Consider the following 13,762-nt stretch of genomic DNA (forward strand, 5'->3'; position numbering starts at 1 on the left):
CTCGATTTTGGATCAAGATGGAAAGAGGTAAGGATCTAAGTGACTTTGAAAGAGGGGTCATTATTGGGGCACGAATGGCAGGAGCTTCAGTCACACAGACGCTCAACTGGCTCGTGTTCTGGACAAGTGGGCGAGTGCATGTGTGGCGACACCAAGAGAATGGGACAGGCCTGACTGCTGGACCCCTACAGTGAGGGGGTCCGGAGGCTCTGTAAGGTTGTTTTTTAGTAAATAAATACACGCCCCGGCGCTTTCAACAATACATGGTTGTGAATTTTCAGATGTATTGGCCATACAGGGAACCTGAACCATCACAATATATATACATACAGTGTGTCCTTACATTGTTGCTGGCGCTGCTGCTGCTTGGAAGCGTCATGTGTTTAGAAACAGAGAGAACCTGCAGCAAAGTGGAGCATCTGAGCTCATGGGTTTGCTGTCAAGGCCCTGCGGATACAGGATGCATCACAAACAGGCCAGCAGCCGAGGTGACATTCCTCAGTTGTAGGCGAAATAGTAGTGTGGGAAGGGCAGAGAGTAATACACCAGTGAGTAAATTCATTACACTCCATGAGTAAACAGTCTCCTCGACTGGGGCGAATCGCATCTGAGGGGAGACTGGGTCAAAGCGACTGCCTCTAAACAATCTGCACTGAAGCACACAAACAAACAAACCACAACGGGGGGGAAAAGCAGTGTTACTAGCAGGACAAGGATTTAACGGTGTTGACTTTAATAAGTTATAGTTGCAGACTTTATCCTGTCAGTCTCTCATAATGCTTTAAGGACAGAAAGCTTAAGATCCAATATAGACACAAATTGTTCATACGAAGGTCATGTGTCTACAGTCATGCTTTCATAAAAACATAAGGTCAGCTTCTCAATAAAGATACAAATAGAAGAGGAATGTATATAGTGAAAATCCCAAAAAATTCTGCAGCATTATATATAGAGGTTGTGTCTATCTTTGGTTAATGTATCAACTGTTTTAATACAACTCTTCCAGATCTTATACTCAAAACATTACAGACTGACAGAAATTAAAACCAGAACTGAACAAATCACAGTTTTTTATCTCCCTGAAGTTCCTGGTGTTTTGTTGTTTTTATTTTAGGACTGAAATAAAATCCGAAGAGTATTTTCTTTTCTGCCGGCTAAACATTTTGTGATTGAGTTATTCCCTTCCCAGAAAAAAGAGCCGCTGTCAGCAGCACATCAATTGTTTAGTTTCGACAGGAAATTATACCAATGTAAAAACTGTGCAGTAGGTGTTATTTTCTCAGGACAAGTTTGTGTGCGTTTACACAGAGTGGACAATCTGATCGCCGGATGAAGCACGTCTGCTTCTCAGAAGATACAGGCTTGAGCTTATATACCATGTCTTAATACTTATCCCTAATAGACATTAATTAGAAAGCAACGAGACACGTATTGGCAAAGAGAGAGGGAGGTGAAAATTTCACATGCCCACATGTGCCCAAATATAACACACTGAACACATTTGTATTGTTGAACCGGCTAGAATTGGACTGTTATTCTCATTTTCCTAATTAATCCTTTACAATAAATAAGTTGCTTCCATACAAAAATTAACCATAAAGGTCCATCAAAGTGAGAAAGGCGCAGCTTCAGTCGATACTGTGAGGTAAGGATTGGGTTTAAATCACATACTGGAAAGGGTCTCCTCTTTTCTTGCAAGACAAATGGCCGAGGAGAGAAATTATTTGGTTGTCAGGGGGGAAAAAAAGCTTTATTTTTAGATTTCGGCAAGGCAGGCTTTTCTCTGATAAGATGTTTAAAAATCAGACCCCGTGGTGTTGAGACGGGATTGTTCCGTATTCCCCTGTGTGCCAGAGATGGGTTTGATCGATGGCTGGGGTGAAATTCCCATGCAGACGGTATGCAGCTGGGATGAAAACCCACACACAGCAAGGCGTGCGCTTCTTTAGGGAAACGAGCTGCTGAGTAATCTGTTGGGTTTTTTGCGGTGTAAAAAAAAGATATGATGTATATTTTTTCAACTTACTTTGCAATTTATAAACTGGTATGTGCAAGGAAAACTTAATTGGAGCTATGAATTATTGGTAGATGTAAGTAAGGCCAGTGTGATAGTCTGCACAGAGGAAAACACTCAAACAATGGTGTGAACATAGCAAAATAGTTGTGTTTGAAATTAAAGGGTTTTATCCACATTTATGATCGATATGATGCCGCGAGAGACGTCATTTTATGTGCATTCATTTTAAAAGATGAAATTAACAGCAACAGCTTTTCACAATACATCTCACTGGTGTGTTTATTATAAAAAAACAAGGACGTTTCATCAAATCAACCGAATCACTCATATATATATATATATATGTTGTTAAGAATAGGTGGGTTGTCATCTGTGTGTTGTTTCTCTCTGCACAGTAAGAAGTATCATGTTTAATTCAATATAATTTAAATTCTTGTCAGAGGTGCGTCTCTGCGTGCAACACAGACTTTTTCCATTTCCACCGTTAAGCTCGCCAACCATTCAAGACTGTGCTCAGTGATACGCTGCTTTATTCACATCATTAATAGGGGATTTTGAGTCAACCACTAACGGCGGGAAAAGATTTATATAAGAAGTAAAAAGCATTTGAGCACAATCATCATGTTTCTCAAGTAAATTGTCACTCAGGTACCACAGACACCATTATTTCTTCTTTGCTATTTGCATGAATTATATACTGATTATTATCATTTTTAGTATCATAATATTTGTATTGTTTTCCGATTTTCAATTTTCTTCAGCTTAGTTTTCTCCTCCCATGTGCACTAGATATAGGGATTAATGTATCGGATAAATCAATATGATTCTGAGGTACAATTCATTCAACCTCATTTAATCATAACACATCCTTTACTGACTGAATGAGCACCAACGAATAATGAACGCAGTTACTGGGCAAAATAAAATGGAGCACCTGCTTTAGAAGAGATGATGGGAGACACAGAAGTTATCAACTGAAGATAAAACGAAGTGAAATTAATTAATCAAATTATAAAAGTAGAAAAAAAAACAGCAAAACACCATGTCAATTGTTTTTGTTAAGAGCTAAATACAAATTAACCCTTAAATACAGTATTTTCATCAAAGAATATTTATTTCCCATCATGCCTTTACTGTTTCTATCACTGGCGAGGATTTTGTTGTGTGGCAGTTGTTGATTGTTTAAATACACTTCGTTGAACTGAAGTATGAATTTCATTTAAAATATATTTTTTAAAAGAGACTAAAATAAAAGATAGACTATTGATGGGTATTTGAATGTGGTTAGGGAGTCATGTTGTTCAGGGAGAACATGCTGTTTTTGCGGTTGTTGTTATCGTTGTTGATTTTTATGTTTTTTTAATCAACCGCGTATCCAAGGAAGATCTGCCTCCAGCTCAATTACACCTCTGACACAGTTTCACTTCAAACCCAGCAGCAACTTTACTCCCACCGCCCGAGCACATCTTTGCACTGTTCACCCGGGCCGGTGGGATCTTTGGGCCTCCAGAAATGGTCTTGAAAGAGCGCTTGAATGCCACGGTTGATTACCGGAGAGACCGAAGCCCGATGTGCCAAGTACCTACTCGACGCACGTCCGGGTTCCCACGTCAGCTGCAGCTCAACGCCTTTTCTGAATGGTCAGTTAATGGAAAGCCAGTGTGTCGAGAGAGATCACTCTCAACGGCACACTTACACTGACGTATCGCACGGAAAGCACCTTGCCGCCGACATGGATGTAACAGGAGTCACTTTGGGACACGACTGCTGTACGACTCTCTGATCACATGGCTCTGGGAAATGTCGGGCACCCCTCCACCGGATTATGGTCCGCTGCCATTAAACAATGCTCTGTAACCGGCACGCTGTCGTGGTGTGTCCTGGAGAATGCGGCGCACATGCCGATTGGCTGCTCTTCCCACGCTGGACTTCTCTCAGGCACAATGGATGCTGAAAGGGTCTGGATAATCCAACTGAATTGTCGTACGTTTTGGACCTTGTCCTGCTTTGTGCTGCCCAGATGTAATGGCATGACACATGGGAAACAATAAAGGAAAACAAATCTCCCAAAACCGCCAAAGCTGCGAGGGAGATAAAACAAAAAACCAACAAGAACTCTCTGACACCATGCCAGCATTGTCTAATATGGACGACGTTTTGGGAAAGTGGCACACAAAGTCTCACCATGGCAACACAATTACGACCAGGGTGATTGCTAATTTTGTTTAAGCAGAATGTCTTAAGCAAAAACATAGCGTGCATGGAAAATAACTCAATAATCATGGTACAACTACCTTGCAATTAAATCTAGATTACAGAAAACACTGAATTATGTTTTGAATGCCCTGTCTTGGGAAAGGGGAATGGCATTTTTGTATCTAGCATCAGAGAAGACAAAATGTTCTTGATCAATAGATAGGAAACAGCCTTCTGTTGGGAAAATTGAAGTGTTACACCATAAAAAAAAAGAGACACACTGGGATTTTACTCTTCAATGTACGTTTTAAAGTTGTTCTCTGATCCTGATTGAATTCTTAAATATGGATCACTGCAGTGAAAGCTGTAAAGCCATCTGGACGGTCATCTTTTCACCTAAAGTTTCACAGCTTGTAACCTCTGAGCAGAGTCACTCAATAAAAAAGTTGATTTCAAAAGGTGCACAAACATTGCCAAACAGATAGGAGGACAACGCATCCTGGTCTGCTGTACCGTCTGCTGTTTTTATCGGTCTCTCATTATTTATTTACTGTGAATGAAGCTTGTTTGGGCAAGTCTGCATTTTTCGTGCCTGTTTCCACCGGGTTCCTGAGATGTGCTTTTGGAAACGTGCCTCTGGTCTTGGATACCGCAAGGGCCATCGTAGAAGGAGGAAATACTGTGGGAGGACTGTGGAATCCGAATTGTTCTTCCATTAACAGGAGTATTGATTAAAAAGCACTAATGTCCCCCACAGCTGATGAAGATCACTATGAATAGCTCTTTAAGTTCATCTCCCTCCCACTCTTTAAAGACTTGAGAGGGATGTCAACAAGAATCCTTTGATGGAAATTAAGAAATCTTAGGAAGTTAGCAGGACACTTCACTACCGTTTTATGAATTTATTGTACTGAATACAAATGGACTGACTACAAAAGCAAAACAAACACACACAAAAAGGCTCATAAAAGCCAAATGAAGGATTTATTTGATTGTACGTTTAAACTCTTACATTGCTTACACAGACCGCCCAACCGACAGATATAAAGATGAGATCAGGTCTATCTGTACACCCAGAGAAACCCAATAATAATACCAGGGACAGAGACAGACATTTTAGTCCCGGTTTAGAACCACTTTTCACCTCTTTAGTTTGCATAACAAACTCTATCATTCTTTTGCCAAACACCAGCTACACACAAATGTCTTGTCATCATCTTTCATTCATACTGAATAAAGCAGATGCCTTAAGGATCTCTACCTCAGTAGAGATGTCCCTCTCTGTGCTGTTCACACAACTGTGAGGAGTACACTGTGTGAATATAACTGGAAATTCATCTGACTCTATTGACCCATTATCTGTGTTGGGAAGTCATATGAAAATACACATATAAATTACCTTTCTGTCCACTCTGTTTCCCCCTCGGATCCAGGCTGAAAACACCCCTCCACAGTGCAGCATTGATATTAATATCTACAGGATAAGTCTGTTTGCATTCAGTCTCATTCAAACCTTCAAATAAACGTTGGCAGAAGGAAGCATTAATATGGGGCGCGCCAAATCAAATTAGATGCCGAATCCTGGCACCTATCTGTTCGATCAATCCAATAAAGTGGATGATGTTCTGGACATAGTGTTGTATTTGTGGAGTAGGGTAACACTTTAGTTCAGGGGTTTAGGGAAATGATTAATAAACACATATACCTACAGAATCTTTAATGCATTGAGTGTCAATATAGGGGGAGCAAATCGCTTACCATTGTCATGAAATCATTCATCGACAGTGGCTGACAGTACCAGGTTAGAAGCACTCAATGAATACTTTATCTTCACGGTACATTTTATGAAGCATTTATCCTTTCTTGCCCGTATTGCTCTCCAGAGATGATCAGCCAGTCTAAGAGTTTCGCCCTGCTTTGGTCCAGAAATGTGTGCTTCCTGTTACTACGCTGAGGAAAGGGAAAGCTGTCGGCTTTTCTGATATCTCACTGATTCCCTTAATCCCAAAGATGAAAAGTGCTCTGACAGCATCGAGATCTGCCAACACAGCCCACGCAGGCGTCCTAAGCCAGGCAGGACGAGACCCACCCCAGCCACCGAAGTCTGGGTTCCTAAGACGCTAAGAGGAAAGGGATTGTGATGTAAAACTCTCTGCTTTGTTTTTATTGGTCCCCATATATCAGAATGAAACAGCCTATGTGTTTACATGCATATTTAGATGTGTGTGTGAGTCTACTTCCAATAGACGTCTTCTTCTATTCAGAATGAATGACATGCTGTATGTAGTCTGTGAAAATGATTTTGGCCCTTCTATCATTAACCTTGGCCAACAGGTGACGTTGGCTTCTCAGCCTTCATCAACGCAAGCGTCCTTTCCGCACTCCAGTACAGCGAGTCTTAAATTCAGGGGTCAGGTGAAAAACAAATGAGGGAAAATCAATGCCAACGCAGAAAGATATGGGTCTACATCAAACAGTACTGTAGGTAGTTACTTCAGTGTTTGGCCATTTAGAGATATTCTCAAATGTAAAAGCTCTGTAAATACTGTACAAATAATACGATATTTGCCGCATTCAGGAATGTATCTACAAAGACTAGTGATTTCTGAGATCTTGAGATTTGTGTTCACACGGAGATAGTGTCTGACAGTATATTAAGGATCATAGGCTTTCCCACAGACCCCTTTATGCCATCCCCAAAAGAGCAAGTATTATTGTGTGGGAAAATACAGGATAATATATCAGCACTTGTGGCTGAGTCTCGAAGACATGCCCTTGTACATTTTAATGTGCTTGTTCACACCCTGACAAGTTATTTATCTAAAGAAAAAAAGCAATTAACGTTTTGCTTTTTAATATTCTGTGAGAACTGGAGAAACTGACTACATCAAAGCCAGCCACCTTTTAGATTGTATAATTACCATCCTGTTTTAGAAGGTGCTGAAGAAGGTTACTGAATTGATTGACACCATGCTGTGAAGACAATCTCTGCACACGCATCGGCTACACAAACGAAGGCTGAATAACCAGGGAGGGGGAAAACGACACCAGGATACACTTCAGAAACTCCCTGGAAATGTTCAGTTCTATCTTCAGTCGGTCTGACCTTTTTTGGGCTGGGATTTGTATGATTTTATTTCATTGGAATTCCACTGGAACCAATTTGATTTGATACGTGTTTTTGCTGCTGTTGCTGTTTTGTTGTTTATGTTATTTCCGTATGGGCTACAGATGATAGTAAGAATCCATAGGTATATTATGGGAAACAGACCTTTGTTGGTAATTGACACTACAGTAGATTTAAAGGTGTCAACAATTTGTGTAACCCATTATTGTTGTGATTAGGCTCAGATAAATGAGATGGTGGACAACGTGAAAGCATCAAATTTGATGGGAGGGATTGTGGAAAGAAAAAACAAGAGAGGGAGGGATGGTTTAGGGATGACAAATGACAAATGCCAGGAAGGTGAATTTGCCACCCGTATTTAAGGTCAGGGCAGAGACGGGGGGCTGCTTCCTCTCCCGAACTCCAGTTCTTAAATGCCTGTAAAGACTGAAGAGATGATCCCTGACCTCTTTAATCAAAGCCTTGGAGCAGCTTGGACCTTTTCTTCCACCCACCTAGAGAAATCCCTGAATCTGGAAGGAACCCACAAAGCGCAGAAACTGAAACCCAGCCAACTCAAGTTTTCTTATTTTAGTGTCACGCTAGTATTTCACTCTCATCTCACTCTTATTGGGACTGATGTTTTTGCTCACACTATACTTTTCTTTTTGATGAAGTCTGTATATTTTGAGACAATTCTTAGTCACCCTACTTCATCTGCTAATAGATAACTACAGAGATAAAATTGATCTAATGGCTACGTCAGTCAAAAAAATGAAATGGAGCCGCTTGATTTAGAGCGATTCATTTCAACAACAAGGTAGGAAATCCAGACCCGAATGGATCCAGACCTGTGTGCATCACCGATCAAACTCTTTAGGAGCAACAGATCGAAGCGTCGCAGCAACAAGCAGGCCCTTTTCTCAGAAAGAGGCAATGAGGGGCAAGTCACCGAGTTCAGGATTTAATGGACTGCTGATCGGAAGCGCGTTTTGAGAGTTTTGCAGAGAAGAAAGATCACACGGAAGACGAGGAAGCTCTCAAAAGCAACAGTTTGACCACGAGTCCAGAGGCGAAGCATTAGTTGAGAATCCTGTCAATGTGTTGCAGGACTGTAGGAGCTGGAAACACAGGAGAAATGCTGAAAGCTCAAGGGTCAAGTAGAATCTTTTAGATGGCATTTTTGGGCCCAATCTGATGAGCTATCAGTAAGAAAACTAGAGTGAAATAACAGAGGGGATGGAGTAAGGGGTGACTTATTACACAGAATCGTTGGTTATGCATTTGACCTCATTCAGGAAAACTGTCTTATTCTGCAGTATAAAACAAGATGAACAAACTTTTGTAACTAAAACATCTGTCTGTGTTGTGTGACATAATAAAAATTAGAATATGCAACACAATGTCCTGTTTAATGTCTGCAAAAAGACCTGGAAAAACAATCAATGTGCTAACTGAGATGTTGCGTTGATATACCATGGGGTAATGATTGCATGACTTATGTTGATGACATGACCGCATTAGGAAAATGGCGGGAATGGTCTCGTATGATGGAAATGGTCTCGTATGATAAACATCTCAAGTGGGCTGCATTCATAATCATTAGTGTGATGTTGTGAATCACATCGACTTCAAAATCCAGAGAATTTTCCATAATCACGAATCCCATTAGCTTGAATGATTTAAACACACAAGTATGTTGTAGATGCAGTCTATTCACAATATATCACCCAATAAGAACCTACCTGGTTCATTTTGTCTTACACTAAATAACAGCACCACCTACTGATCGTATATACCAGAGATCCGTCATGTATGAAATACCTGACTCTGAGGATGTACCGGTGAACGCATACATGACAAGCCTGCATTTAAATCATACTTGACAAGTCTGCATTTAAATCAGTTACACAAAACACAAGTGACTGTGCACGGAAGCATGAAACTCTGCAAACAACTAGGAACCCTTCCTGCAGCAGCCCAACATAAAACACAAGATGTTCACATGAAACATGCATATTACAGCATCCGTCCCAATTAAATAAGGACTGTGTAAATTAGTGTTACACACAGTGGACTGTGGCCAGCAGCATACAATTTAGAAGGTTAAGTCCCCAACCCCCCACCAGTTTGCCCTTTAAATGTTCCTTGAATTTAAGACTGTTGTACAAAACCACAAGATACTAAAGTTAATAAGGTTGATCAAGGGATCATTTTCTATACAACATACAGATTCATTTTTATTCCAGAATCAGAACCTACTTGCCTATTAAGTACTGATTGTACACTTCACACTTCACTTGTACAATGCATTTGTGCTTAATATAACATTATACAACAGCATATAGTATCTAATAATAAGTTCTTGATGTGCTGCTGCCTTCACCCAGATCAAATTACATGCAGAATGAATCTAAAAACGAAGGCTCGGCTCTTAAAGATGTTAGTATTTTGAAAACTATGCAGGTATCCAATAATGTGTCTAGACTGGTTTGTTGCAAACTGCCTAATGAAACAGCAATTTAAATGATATTAAAAGAAATCCCCTTTGCTCGCAGGTTTTCAAATTGATTTCGCCATCTTAATCAGTCCATTCACATTAAAACAAATAACTCCATTAATTTAGAAAACAAGTCAATGTTTATTAATGCGTTGCATATTATTCAGAAGGGACTTCACTTCGAATCTGTATAAGGAAGAAAAGATTACAGCAGAATTCTATTAAAGGAAATTAGGCTTAATTGCAACCACATTCCCCCTGGATACCGGTGTCAGTTGGTGTTGATACTCTTTGGATATTTGGATTCTCTGCGTGTTTGATTGCCTCTGTAGTCACAATCGCAATCCTGTAACACACGTTTCGGCAGCTGGTGAAAATCACTCACCCATGATGTAAGGAAATCATACAAAGAACAAAATGCATCCGCTTTTGAAAAGTTTGAATTCACTTTACAGATACTTATAGACGGGTCAAAATATAATGTGTGTATTTTAATTTTCATTCATTTCTATTTACTGCAATATCCTGTGACTCTCACACACACAGCATCTCATCTCATAGTCATTTTCATTGTTACCCTCAGGAATCACTACTAGTTATACATACAGACATGAATGTTGTAACAACAGATCCTTAATGGGTCTATTATACGAGCTTTTGATAAAGCAAGTAAACGGTGCCCATGATGCTGAATATTATATGGACTATTAATTGCATTATTAAAATGGAAACAAATGAGACCGGAGCAGTTCCAGTAGCCTAACGCTTGCAACAGTGAAATGTTAATCTCAATACAGAGCGTGCAGGAAGAGAAGGAAATCAAAGATCAGCAACACCCACATGCACTAATCTGTACACATACGGCTTCTTTTATTTTCTCCTTTTGTTAATGAAAACATCTCCTGTCTCCCAACTGTTTCACATGTTTTCCAGTTGATCCTTTGCGAGATGCAGGATGGTTTCTGTACACAACAATGTACTCACAGGGTGACCGACTGTTTAACAGGAGAGCTTGCAGATGTCCAATAATGCTCTCTTATCTCAAACTGGCACTTTAATCATGTTTAAATCCCATTACTTGTACTACTAAAAAGAAAACCTGGACATAAGATTGCATTGTATCCACCACTTACAAAACTATGATTGTATCTGTGTGTGCATTAGTGTGTGCGGGTGATACACAGATACAATTAATTGCTTCCTTATGAGTCTAGTTATTCTTAACTGCGTCTCTGTTCTCTAAATACATGCTTCCTGCAACTCTTAGAAACAACAGGGTGTTTTTTAATACAAGAGGTGAACATGGTGGATAATATACAAACAGCAAGACTGTGCATTCATGTGGTTAATCTATTATTTGTAATGGTACATTAGTTCCTGGAAACATGACCGACCTCAAAGACTTTGAGAAATGTGGGAGGTTTTGTCATTCTAATGAATTCCTAAAGCATGATCCTAGAAAGGAAAATTAACATATTAATGTTATTGAACTAAAAACAAGTGCTCTTGCACATTAAAAAACAAACAAACAAAAAAAAACATGTATTTGTCTTCCATATGCCCTTTTGATGTATTCTCATGCAAGACATTCTCAGTCCCAGGGAAGGAGAGCACTGGGGCATTGGACGACATTTAAAGTGCAAATAAAAAACACACACATATTTCTCATCTGTCTTCTGTGCTCGGAGGCTTCACTGGTGTGTTGAGCATTGAGGAGGAGAGCAACATTTTGTATCTAGTGAGATACTGTAAGGCGTAGTCTTCTGAATATAACATATATGTAGTGGGGATTTACTTTAACAAAGACCTAAACTAATTACAGTAATTGTCTAAAATCGTAATTGTCTATATTCACAGCAGCTAATACCAACAAATGCATTCCTTATTAATTCAGGCAGTAAATCCATTTTTAATTTGCGGTTTTGCAGAACTGAGATCAACATCTCTTCCGCCAGCCCTGCTTTACAGATAACAATGGGTGTGAGTAAACCACGGTTTAAGAGAGGCATGTTACAGGGCTCTGCTGTGAGTGATTTAAGTGACACACTCTAACACTGCATGATATATTGCAAAACACAGTAACACAGTACAACCCGAACTTTCACTCAAGTGCCATTTAAAGAAGAGCCATCGGCAGGAGACCGCATTGTCATTTTTCAGAAAGGCAATATATTGTATAGGTATTATTTTGCAAAGCATTGTATTATAATATCTGCATTGGAAACTTTTTTTTAACAATAATTGCTAGTGATCAACAAAATAAATAAGTAACATTTTCGAAATGGGAAGAATCTGAAGCTTGCTAAAGATTTGCTTTCTTGAAGATGTTTATTTCCCCATGTCACCCTGTTTTACTGCTATCGCATTTAAAAGGAAACCAGTCATTCGCTACAATTTGATGCCACCGCTGTTTCCACTGGAAAATACAGTTGCTGTTGTTGTAATAACGGCCCTATTGCTGCTCCTGGAAACCCGCGACTCCATGCACAGCCAGTATTCACGCAAAAACTGACAACTGCGACTTCTGAAGCAATTTCACAAAGCAGATGACATTTTCCAACCTAAAAGAGACAACACGCCTCAACCGCAGCTCCTTGTTAAGATAATAATAACAATAATAATAATAATAATAATAATAATAATAATAATAATAATAATAATAATGCAGGCACAGCTTTTCCTTTGCTGATTTCGGTATAAGCGCTGAAGCTGTCTATATCCAGTATTGCCATATCCATCCCCGTATCTGAAGAGCTGCCAGCAGCCCCGGCAAGATCTACACTATGAACTATAAAGGTCCACTGGATCTTCTAGCCAGTCTCTCTGCTGGGTTGCCTCCCCAACCCCGACCGGTACCAGATTTCATTCATACAATCAGCCTGCTATTAGAGACAACATTATCACCTCAATCACTGCACAACGAATTGTCAAAATACACGCACACTGTGGAGAGGTTGAATTCGGGACACTTTGCTCAAGCTTTAGTTGGAGAAATAAAACACTGTCTGTGACTTACCTGGCTTGTATGAAACCGGCTGAATGTGCAGATAAAGCTGGCAGCTCAATCCAGTGGCGGGGAGTTTGCAGGATCTACAATCCGGAGCGCACGGAGTCCCGTTTGCCAGTCAATCCCATCGCCAGAGATGCGGCTCTCTTCCTTTCTGTCTTTTCTGTCTCACAACTGCATGCGCTCTGGTGTCGGGGTTGGAGGGGGGGGGTCCACTTCAGGCAAAACAACAATTTGGTGAGACGAAAGCCATGGCAATTAATTTGCAATAATGCATGTGTTTCTTTTCCTGTCTCTAATGACTGGCTGCTCCAGGTGGCAGTGCCAGTGCTCAGTGCGCACACCGGTAATCCTGCGGGCGGAGAGGCGCACAGTGCGCGCAGTGGGGCGGCTGCAGGGACCTCCTCCTCGGGCAGGGCGGCTGGGGAGCTCCGGTCCTCTTAAAGACGCCCTGTGCGCCGCTGCCTCCGACTGGCTGGCTGGCTGTTCAGTGAAAGGCGTGCGTTTTGAATGCCTGGATACCAAGAGCCCCGCAGTAACAGGTGGCCGCTCAGTGCACAGTGCGTTGCGTGTCACACAGCGAGTGTAGGAGCCCGTGACACTAAGCCGGGGGGAAACTGCCATTTAGCCTGCATTAGGTGATGGTTGACTAAAGTCTAAAGTTATTGTTCACAGTAAGACTCTGCCTGCTCACGTATACACACACACCCGCGCACACATCATTATATATAGAGTACTGGCAACCTTTCTAGAAACCAAGTTAATTTAATCATTCAAAGGGCAGCCTGCATATATAATACTGTATTTTACATGTATGCTCCGCTAATCCTGTTTTAAGATCAGTTCTTAGAATGAGAATTGTGTCTTAGTGTATTTAGAGTCAGTTGGTCCCTGAACCTGTGGATGTGGATGTGGATGTGGATGTGGATGTGGATG

At 40.6% G+C, this 13,762-nt stretch overlaps 1 protein-coding gene across 1 annotated transcript in view; it reads right to left on the reverse strand.

Annotated features, from left to right (window-relative positions):
- calcr (calcitonin receptor) overlaps window positions 1–13,386 on the reverse strand; it is a 54,825-nt gene extending 41,439 nt beyond the window's left edge. Inside the window, exon 1 of the mRNA XM_066715478.1 lies at window positions 12,836–13,386. The gene's annotated coding sequence lies outside the window, so the exon portion shown is untranslated. The remainder of the gene's footprint in view (window positions 1–12,835) is intronic.
- Window positions 13,387–13,762: the final 376 nt, after the last annotated feature.

This window comes from Amia ocellicauda, chromosome 10 (genome assembly GCF_036373705.1).
Source record: "Amia ocellicauda isolate fAmiCal2 chromosome 10, fAmiCal2.hap1, whole genome shotgun sequence".
Lineage (NCBI taxonomy): Eukaryota > Metazoa > Chordata > Actinopteri > Amiiformes > Amiidae > Amia > Amia ocellicauda.